This window comes from Balaenoptera acutorostrata, chromosome X, assembly GCF_949987535.1.
Source record: "Balaenoptera acutorostrata chromosome X, mBalAcu1.1, whole genome shotgun sequence".
Taxonomy (NCBI): Eukaryota; Metazoa; Chordata; class Mammalia; order Artiodactyla; family Balaenopteridae; genus Balaenoptera; species Balaenoptera acutorostrata.
In genome coordinates, this window is record NC_080085.1 from 94,575,881 (window position 1) to 94,586,707 (window position 10,827).

General features: G+C 40.7%; 1 pseudogene; it reads left to right on the forward strand.

Annotated features, from left to right (window-relative positions):
- Positions 1 to 8,093: 8,093 nt before the first annotated feature.
- On the forward strand, positions 8,094 to 9,504 carry LOC102998741 (rho GTPase-activating protein 12-like; annotated as a pseudogene).
- Positions 9,505 to 10,827: the final 1,323 nt, after the last annotated feature.

A 10,827-nucleotide genomic window follows, 5' to 3' on the forward strand; every position in this document is an offset into this window, starting at 1 on the left:
GATTGGGTTGTTTGTTCGTTTAATATTGAGCTGCATGAGCTGTTTATATATTTTGGATATTAATCCTTTGTCCGTTGATTCGTTTGCAAATATTTTCTCCCATTCTGAGGGTTGTCTTTTCATCTTGTTTATGGTTTCCTTTGCTGTGCAAAAGCTTTGAAGTTTCATTTGGTCCCATTTGTTTATTTTTGTTTTTATTTCCATGACTCTAGGAGGTGGATCAAAAAAGGTCTTGCTGTGATTTATGTCAAAGAGTGTTCTTCCTATGTTTTCCTCTAAGAGTTTTATAGTGTCTGGTCTTACATTTGGGTCTCGAATCCATTTTGAGTTTATTTTTGTGTAAGGTGTTAGGGAGTGCTTTTTCTGCATCTATTGAGATGATCATATGGTTTTTATTCTTCAATTTGTTAATATGGTGTATCACATTGATTGATTTGCGTATATTGAAGAATCCTTGCATCCCTGGGATAAATCCCACTTGATCGTGGTGTATGATCCTTTTAATGTGTTGTTGGTTTCTGTTTGCTAGTATTTTGTTGAGGATTTTTGCATCTATATTCATCAGTGATATTGGTCTGTAATTTTCTTTTTTTGTAGTGTCTTTGTCTGGTTTTGGTATCAGGGTGATGGTGGCCTCATAGAATGAGTTTGGGAGTGTTCCTTCCTCTGCAGTTTTTTGGAAGAGTTTGAGAAGGAGGGGTGTTAGCTCTTCTCTAAATGTTTGATAGAATTCACCTGTGAAGCCATCTGGTCCTGGACTTTTGTTTGTTGGAAGATTTTTAGTCACAGTTTCAATTTCATTACTTGTGATTGGTCTGTTCATATTTTCTATTTCTTCCTGGTTCAGTCTTCGAAGATTATACCTTTCTAAGAATTTGTCCATTTCTTCTAGGTTGTCCGTTTTATTGGCATAGAGTTGCATGTAGTAGTCTCTTAGGATGCTTTGTATTTCTGCCATGTCTGTTGTAACTTCTCCTTTTTCATTTCTAATTTTATTGCTTTGAGTCCTCTCCCTCTTTTTCTTGATGAGTCTGGCTAATGGTTTATCAATTTTGTTTATCTTCTCAAAGAATCAGCTTTTAGTTTTATTGATCTTTGCTATTATTTTCTTTGTTTCTATTTCATTTTTTTCCGCTCTGATCTTTATGATTTCTTTCCTTCTGCTAACTTTGGGTTTTGTTTGTTCTTCTTTCTCTAGTTCCTTTAGGTGGAAAGTTAGATCGTTTACTTGAGATTTTTCTTGTTTCTTTAGGTAGGCTTGTATAGCTATAAACTTCTCTCTTAGAACTGCTTTTGCTGCATCCCATAGGTTTTGGATCGTCGAGTTTTCATTGTCATTTGTCTCTAGGTATTTTTTGATTTCCTCTTTGATTTCTTCAGTGATCTCTTGGTTGTTTAGTAACGTATTGTTTAGTCTCCACGTGTTTGTGTTTTTTTCCCTGTAATTCATTTCTAATCTCATAGCGTTGTGGTCAGAAAAGATGCTTGATATGATTTCAATTTTCTTAAATTTACTGAGGCTTGATTTGTGACCCAAGATGTGATCTATCCTGGAGAATGTTCTGTGTGCACTTGAGAAGAAAGTGTAATCTGCTGTTTTTGGATGGAATGTCCTATAAATATCAATCAAATCTATCTGGTCTATTGTGTCATTTAATGCTTGTGTTTCCTTATTAATTTTCTGTTTGGATGATCTGCCCATTGGTGTAAGTGAGGTGTTAAAGTCCCCCACTATTATTGTGTTACTGTCAATTTCCTCTTTTATAGCTGTTAGCAGTTGCCTTATGTATTGAGGTGCTCCTATGTTGGGTGCATATATATTTATAATTGTTATATCTTCTTCTTGGATTGATCCCTTGACCATTATGTAGTGTCCTTCCTTGTCTCTTGTAACATTCTTTATTTTAAAGTCTATTTTATCTGATATGAGTATAGCTACTCCAGCTTTCTTTTGATTTCCATTTACATGGAATATCTTTTTCCATCCCCTCACTTTCAGTCTGTATGTGTCCCTAGGTCTGAAGTGGGTCTCTTGTAGACAGCATATATATGGGTCTTGTTTTTGTATGCATTCAGCAAGCCTGTGTCTTTTGGTTGGAGCATTTAATCCATTCACGTTCCCAGAGTCTGTCATACAGAGTGAAGTAAGTCAGAAAGAGAAAAGCAAATACTGTATGCTAACACATATATATGGAATCTAAGAAAAAAGAAAAACATCATGAAAAACCTAGGAGCAAGATGGGAATAAAGACACAGACCTACTAGAGGATGGACTTGACCATATGGGGAGGGGAAAGGGTAAGCTGTGACAAAGTGAGAGAGTGGCATGGACATATATACACTACCAAACATAAAATAGATAGCTAGTGGGAAGCAGCCGCATAGCACAGGGAGATCAGCTTGGTGCTTTGTGACCACCTAGAGGGGTGGGATAGGGAGGGTGGGAGGGAGGGAGACGCAAGAGGGAAGAGATGTGGGAACATATGTATATGTATAACTGATTCACTTTGTTATAAAGCAGAAACTAACACACCATTGTAAAACAATTATACTCCAATAAAGATGTTAAAAAATAAAAAATGAAAATAAAAATAAAATAATCCATTCACGTTTAAGGTAATTATCGAAATGTATGTTCCTATGACCATTTTCTTAATTGTTTTGGGTTTGTTTTTGTAGATCCTTTTCTTCTCTTGTGTGTCTCACTTAGAGAAGTTCCTTTAGCATTTGTTGTAGAGCTGGTTTGGTGGTGCTGAATTCTCTTAGCTTTTGCTTGTCTGTAAAGCTTTTGATTTCTCTGTCGAATCTGAATGAGATCCTTGCCAGGTAGAGTAATCTTGGTTGTAAGTTCTTCCCTTTCATCACTTTAAGTATATCATGCCACTCCCTTCTGGCTTGCAGAGTTTCTGCTGAGAAATTAGCTGTTAACCTTATGGGAGTTCCCTTGTATATTATTTGTCGTTTTTCCCTTGCTGCTTTCAATAATTTGTCTTTAATTTTTGCCAATTTGATTACTATGTGTCTTGGCATGTTTCTCCTTGGGTTTATCCTGTATGGGACTCGCTGTGCTTCCTGGACTTGGGTGGCTATTTCCTTTCCCATGTTAGGGAAGTTTTCGACTATAATCTCTTCCAATATTTTCTCTGGTCCTTTCTCTCTCTCTTCTCCTTCTGGGACCCCTATAATGCGAATGTTTAATGTTGTCCCAGAGGTCTCTTAGGCTGTCTTCATTTCTTTTCATTCTTTTTTCTTTATTCTGTTCTGCAGCAGTGAATTCTACCATTCTGTCTTCCAGGTCACGTATCCGTTCTTCTGCCTCGGTTTTTCTGCTACTTACTCCTTCTAGTGTAGTTTTCATTTCAGTTGCTGTATTGGTCATCTCTGTTTGTTTGTTCGTTAATTCTTCTAGGTCTTTGCTAAACATTTCTTGCATCTTCTCGATCTTTGCCTCCATTCTTTTTCCGAGGTCCTGGATCATCTTCACTATCATTATTCTGAATTCTTTTTCTGAAAGGTTGCCTATCTCCACTTCATTTAGTTGTTTTCCTGGGGTTTTATCTTGTTCCTTCATCTGGTACATAGCCCTCTGCCTTTTCATCTTGTCTATCTTTCTGTGAATGTGGTTTTTGTTCCACAGGCTGCAGGATTGTAGTTCTTCTTGCTTCTGCTGTCTGCCCTCTGGTGGATGAGGCTATCTAAGAGGCTTGTGTAAGTTCCTCCATGGGGTTTTTAATTATAAAAGATCCAAGATATTCTGCCCATTTACAGTTTATTTCCTATCACCAAACACCTTTCCACAAGTGGTCGACACCACTTTTTCAACACACTAAACTCTAATCTTCACCCTTTCCCCATCTATGGTCTTAATACAGTAGTCCCCCATTATCCGTGGGGGATTGGTTCCATGACCACCATGGATGCCAAAATCCCTGGTGCTCGAGTCCCTTATGTAAAGTGGCAGAGTATTTGTATATAACCTAGGCACATCCTCCCATATACTTTAAATCATCTCTAGATTGCTTATAATACCTAATACCAAGTAAATGCTATGTAAATAGTTGTATATATAATGTAAGTGCTATGTAAATAGTTGCCACAGAGTGGCAAATTCAAGCTTTACTTTTTGGAACTTTCTGGAATTTTTTTCCCAAGCATTTGCATGCAGAGTTGGTTGAATCCACAGATGCAGAACCCGTCGATACAGAGGGCCAACTGTATATGTTATTCCTGCTCTGACAGCTTGCTGTACACACACACACACACACACACACACACACAAATACACATACACACACGCCAGTATTCTCCTACTTGAATAAGGCTTTATGTCTAAGTTCATGCCTTTTGCCCTTCCTCCTTTGGTTCACTCTCTTTCCTTACCAGGAGAAAAAAGATGTTTTCATTAGGGCTGGGATAATCCTCAACAGTGTATTTTGTTTGTTCATTTCATTTTCTTTAAGTAAAAAGATGGATGAATAATAGAATCAATAGAAAAAGTAGTAGGAGTACTAGTACTAGTACTAGTAGTCATAATAGTGAGTGCCTCCTATGGGCAAGGCACCGTCCGTGCATTGCTAATACTAATGGCAACCCAGTGATTTAGGTTTTATTGTCCCCATTTTATGGACAAGGAAACTGAGGCTTAGAAATCAAGGGAACTTGCCCAAAGTGGTCACCTTTTAAATGACAGAACTGAGATGCTTAATGCCACTCTGTTGACACAAATGCTTGGTCACCACACTGCCTGAGTCTCCTTTCTGTTTAAAAGAGAGGGACTGTAGCATCTACTTTTGTTTTATCAGGGCTCCACTGGCTGGGTAGCCATAGAATTTCCACTCTTTATTTACATGCAGACACTAAGTGCTGGGGTGCCTCCTCCACATGCACACCCTTCTTTCCATCATGTTATATATTACAATAGCTTTCACTAGCTACTTGTTATGTAAGATGTTCCACGTGACATCTCTGCTTTGCCCTCTTTCTTACAGTCCCTGAAGCCTCTTAAAGATCTTTTTAATGTCCTCATCCCCTCATCCATCAATTTCTATTTTATAGGTCTAGCCCTCCTTTGATATTTCTCTGTAAGTCACTTTCCTGGCCTTCTCTTTTAGGTCTTTGCCCTTTCTTTTTCCCACTACCTCTTCATTGTCATGCCCTTTCCACAGGTCACCCTCTCCTGATACTGTGTAGCCTGTGTTCAATAATGTCAACTCCTCCTATTAGTGTTACAGTGTTGGCAGGAGGAACTTGAAGCCTGACCCCGAGTTGTCCTCTTCTGGTATCTTACTTTGAAACAAAAAAGCATTAAATTGTAAATCAATTCTGCATTGATCAAGGCTGGCTCCCGTCCCCACTGCCTGGCTGTGACCTCTGAATGCTGAAACTCTGAGTTTTCTTCTGTGGTCGATCTATTGCTGCACAGGGCCAAGAAAAAGTCTTCATCAACAAAACTGCACACCCTGTTGGCAGAAGTCAGGCAGAAAAGCTGGCAGCCAAAACTTGCTCAGTTCTACCTTTCTTTTCTTTTCTTTTTCTACCTTTCTTTTCTAATGATAACTTTAACCTCTCTAATTTGCTTCCTTTTTATTTCCCTACTCCTATTGCATCTTACTGTTCTCCCAAGTGCAGCCGGACAGCCCTTATCCCGCACATTTGCATTTTCTTTTTTCTCCTCTCCTTCTGTTCTGCTCACTTATCCCTTTGGTTTGATTCTCACCTCAGTTTACTTGGATTATTCTTTTAGCTTTTAAAAAAAATTCAGCAAGCACCTATTGAGTGCCTACTGTGTGCCAGCTACTAAACTAAGCGCCGGTTCCTGCCCTCAAAGAGTTCAGTATTTCCATGTGCTCTGAATACTTGTGCAGCCCCTGGGTGGAAGAAAGAGAGAGATTAAAAGAGCATGTTAGTTGGTCACCCATATATACACGGAGTGCAGAATAATGCACAAAATGGCCTTTATTCCCCGTTGAAATCACACATTCTAACCAATCCGGATCAATAGGACATGTTGATTTTGAGTGGCCCTTACGACACCACTCAATTCTCAGTTCCTCGGTGGGCACAAGACCTCTGTTCTAGATGCTTTGGAGCACTCCTCCCCCTCTTGCAGTCGGTGGGAAAACTTTCCCTGCCTCTTCTCTCCATCCCCCTGGACCTCTGGGAACTTCCCTGTCTGATGTGGGTGTCTAAATTGGGTAGTCACTCAGCTCCATCCAGTTCCAAAGTTGAATGGAGATGCAGAAGCCTCTCCAGTCCTGTGAGTGGAGGGGGATGGAGAGAGCAGAAACCAAAGGCTGGCCTCGGGGTGGAATCTCTTTGAGAAAGCTGAACATTCCACACTGCCATTGACATTCTCTTGGCATGCCTTTTTGGTGGATTATGATGCTAGAAGAGTCTCTGTCCCTTTACCTATCTTGATTTACAGTAACAAAACCCCCTTCAATTAATATAGCTTGAATTTTTGCCAGGCCCTGGTTAGGGAGATAATGAGAAAAAAAAAAAGTGTATCTGCCCTCTTTCCATTTTTTTTTTTTTTATTTGGCTGAGCCGGGTCTTGGTTGCAGCAGCATGTGGGATCTTAGTTCCCCGACCAGGGGTCGAACCTGGGCCCCCTGCGTTCGGAGCACAGGGTCTTCCCCACTGGACCGCCAGGGTGGTCTCTCTTTCCATTTTTGGCAGCGTGATGTGCTCTGCCTGGGTGTTGCTGGAACTCTTCTTGCTTCTCCGAAACTCCCCCTTTCCATCCAACCACTTTGCACCCCTTTGTTTGATATATATTTCCTTTCTCCAAACTTCTTCACATCTGCATTTAGACGCCTAATAGGCTCCTCAAATTTAAAAGGTCCCAAACTCAACTGAGGATTTCCCCCATCCCTGAACCTATGCCTCTCTCATTCTTCCCCATCTCAAAAAACGTCACCCCGATTAACCTAGTTGCTCAGGCTGAGACACTGGGAGTCATCCTTGACCCTCTCTCACACTCCATGTCCAATTCATCAGCACAGCTTACTCGCTTTAACTGGCTTTGCCTTTAAAATGGATGCTGATGGGGACCCGCCGGCCCGGCTGCGGCCGAGTGAGCGCCCTTCGGGCTCGCCTGGGCTCCCCGCTGCCGCCGCCGAGCGGCCAGGAGGGAGCCGGCCCCCGCGAGGCCACCGGGCCCTCGGTTTAAACGTAAGACTGGATGTTTAGTTCTCCTTCTAAGCCATATTGCTCCAACAAGCCACAGAGTCATAATGTGGCAAAGCATCCTTTTTGAGAGGTGAATATTACGGAAAGAAAACGGCTGACAGAGGTGGGAAGATTGTTCCAGGGCACGTGTATATTGAAGTGGAGTATGATTAAGAATGCGAAGCGAAGGACAGAAAGGTCGTGATAAAACAAGGGGAGCGATACATCCTGGTGAAGAAGACCAGCGATGACTGGTGGCAGGTCAAGCTGGATGAGAACTCCAAAGCGTTTTGTGTGCCTGCCCAGTATGTGAGGGAGGTCGGCCGCAGAGCCCTGATGCCGCCTGTGCAACAAACAGCGGGGCTGCCGAATCATTCTGTGAAAACGATGCAGAGTCTCCATCTTCAGAGGTCAACAGAAAATGTGAACAAATTGCCCGAGCTTTCAAGTTTTGGAAAGCCATTGCCGTCTGTTCAAGGAACAGGTCTTATTCGTGATGCCAATCAGAATTTTGGACCCAATTATATTCCAGGTCAGACTGTCAACCTCAGCCTGAACCTGACCCATAATAATGGAAAGTTCAACAGTGACTCACATTCTCCCAAAGTTTCTGGCCAGAATAGGACACGCTTATTTGGTCACTTTCCCAGTCCAGAGTTCTTGGACGTAGAGAAAGCTGGCTTCTCCCAGGAACAGTCTTGTGATTCAGCAGGAGAAGCCTCAGAACGGATACATGAGGATTCAGAGTCCGGTGATGAGCTTAGCAGCAGCTCCACTGAGCAGATAAGGGTGACAACACCTCCAAATCAAGGGCGGCCAGATTCTCCTGCCTACGCTAACCTGCAAGAACTGAAAATATCCCAGTCGTCTCTCCACCCCAATCCCCGGAAGTCCAGCAATTCAGATTAATGGGGAATGGGAACCTCATAAAGATAGTTCAGGGCATTGTTATTACTATAACAGAGGAACACAGGAAAGAACTTGGAAACCCCTTCGTTGGACTCGAGATACAAACATAAGCAAAGGAGATTCCCAAAGTCCAGGAGATCAAGAGTGGCTCAAGCATGTTGACGATCAAGGTAGACAATATTACTACAGTGCAGATGGATCTTGGTCAGAATGGGAGTTGCCAAAGTATAATGCCTCATCTCAGCAGCAAAGAGAAATTATTAAAAGTAGGAGTCTGGACAGGCGGCTGCAAGAACCAATAGTGTTAACAAAGTGGAGACATAGCACCATTGTGTTGGACACCAATGACAAGGAATCTCCAACTGCCTCAAAACCCTGCTACGCTGAAAATGAGTCTTCTCCCTCTTCACCAAAGAACCAAGATACAGCCAGCAGTCCAAAGGGTCAAGAGAAATATGGATTATTAAATGTAACAAAAGTTACTGAAAATGGGAAAAAGGTTCGAAAGAACTAATTGTCTTCTTGGGCTGTGTTGCAGGGTTCATCTTTACTGTTTACCAGAACTCAAGGAAGTAGCACAAGCTGATTTGGGAGTAATCAGTCCAAACCAGAGTTCACAGTGGACTTTAAGGGGGCGACGATTGAGATGGCTTCAAAGGATAAATCCAGCAAAAAGAATGTATTTGAGCTGAAAACCCGTCAAGGAACAGAACTGCTGATTCAGTTTGATAATGACGCTGTTATCAATGAGTGGTTTTAAAGTTCTTAGTAGCACTATCAGTAATCAGACAGTAGAACCCGATGAAGCAATTGAAGAAGATATACCAGATTCACCAGGAATAGAAAAGCACGATAAAGAAAGGACAATAAGGATCTGAAGAAATTGCGTTCCACAAAAGTATCTAGCATAGATTCTTCAGAACAGAAAAAAAACAAGAAAAACTTAAAGAAGTTTCTTACACGATGCCCCACTTTGCAAGCTGTTCGTGAAAATGGTTATATTAAAGATCAGGTATTTGGAGCCAATCTTGCTAATCTGTGTCAGAGAGAGAATGGCACAGTGCCAAAATTTGTGAAATTGTGCATTGAACATGTTGAACAATATGGGTTGGATGTTAATGGGATTTACAGAGTTAGTGGCAACCTCGCAGTGATCCAGAAGCTGAGGTTTGCAGTCAACCATGATGAGAAATTGGACTTGAAGGATAGTAAATGGGAAGATATTCATGTCATCACTGGAGCACTGAAATTGTTTTTTCGAGAATTACCAGAACCTCTCCTTACATTTGATCATTTTAATGATTTTGTTAATGCAGTTAAACAAGAACCAAGATAGCGTGTCTCTGCTGTGAAGGATCTAATCAAACAGTTGCCAAAGCCAAATCAGGACACAGTGCAGACTCTGTTTAGACATCTCAAAAGAGTTATAGAAAACGGAGAAAAAAACAGAATGACGTATCAGAGTATAGCAATTGTGTCTGGTCCCACTCTGTTAAAGCCAGAGAAAGAGACTGGTAACATAGCAGTTCATACCGTCTACCAGAATCAGATTGTAGAGTTAATTCTTCTTGAGATAAATTCCATCTTTGGACGTTGACTCTTACTGAAGACAACCTGTGGAATAGAAGCCGGATTTCATCAGATTCCAAGTCCTTATACCTGATGTATTTTATGTTTGGACCAAGCAGTGACTCTTTGATTTTGCACTTTTCTGAGGGATCAGAAAAGAATGGGAGAGTCCAGATGTGTGATAGGCCCTCATATTTGGTGCTTTGTTGCAAGTTGATAGAACTGTGTGTACGTTTGAATTAATTTTATCCTGAATGTTTGCATTTCATACTCTGAATTTCAGTAAAAATCAAAACTTGCGATTCTAACCAGTCATATACACTGGATAATTTGGTAAGAATACTACATTTTTTCTCCTCAAACTGGATAATGTAGAATTTCTTCTCATGATTCAACAGGTTCATCACTCTATAGAACAATACTTACTATCAGTTATTTTGAAAACGCTCCTGGGCATTTTAAACAAAATGAAGTATATCTGTTTTGAAACCTGTGTATTTTTTTTTCAGGGTTTCTGCATACAGTGGCATTCTGATTGCTAGGACCCATTATAACCCAGATGCGATCCCTTGATGAAGGCTTGCTGTCTTTACGGAGTAGCACAGCAGCACACTAATAGTACTTAAAACACTGTAATATACTGGACTTTAATTTAGCATAAGCCAGTTCAGGGTATTTGGGGGCTGTCTGTGCTACACTGACTTGTAGCTAACAATCCTAATTCTATCTAGTGCCATACTGAGTTCTTGGTATGACCCTGTGGAAACCAACATTATTTGATGTAAATACAGGCTAAAGACTCACTGTCCTTTAGCTTATGTATATAATTGTGCTATATAGTCTCAGAGTGCATTCTAACCCCTCATTTCTAATCACGATATTGGTAATTCTTTTCCGTGAATATTAGGTTCCCTCCAGAAATAGACCGTTATTTGAGAAAGTTAACTGTGTGTACTTTTAGATTTTAATTACATTTACAGGCAAATCACTGTAATGCAAATGGTACTGGAAAAATGCTGAATAGACTTGCTAAATGGTAAATGCACTACAAGAGGAACCTTTTAGATTATTTAATATGTACAGAATACATTAGAAAAAATTTATTACAGAATTCTAACCCTGCAATACGAATAGTGGAAACCCATATGTAAATTAGATGGATGTCAGATCGAAAATGAC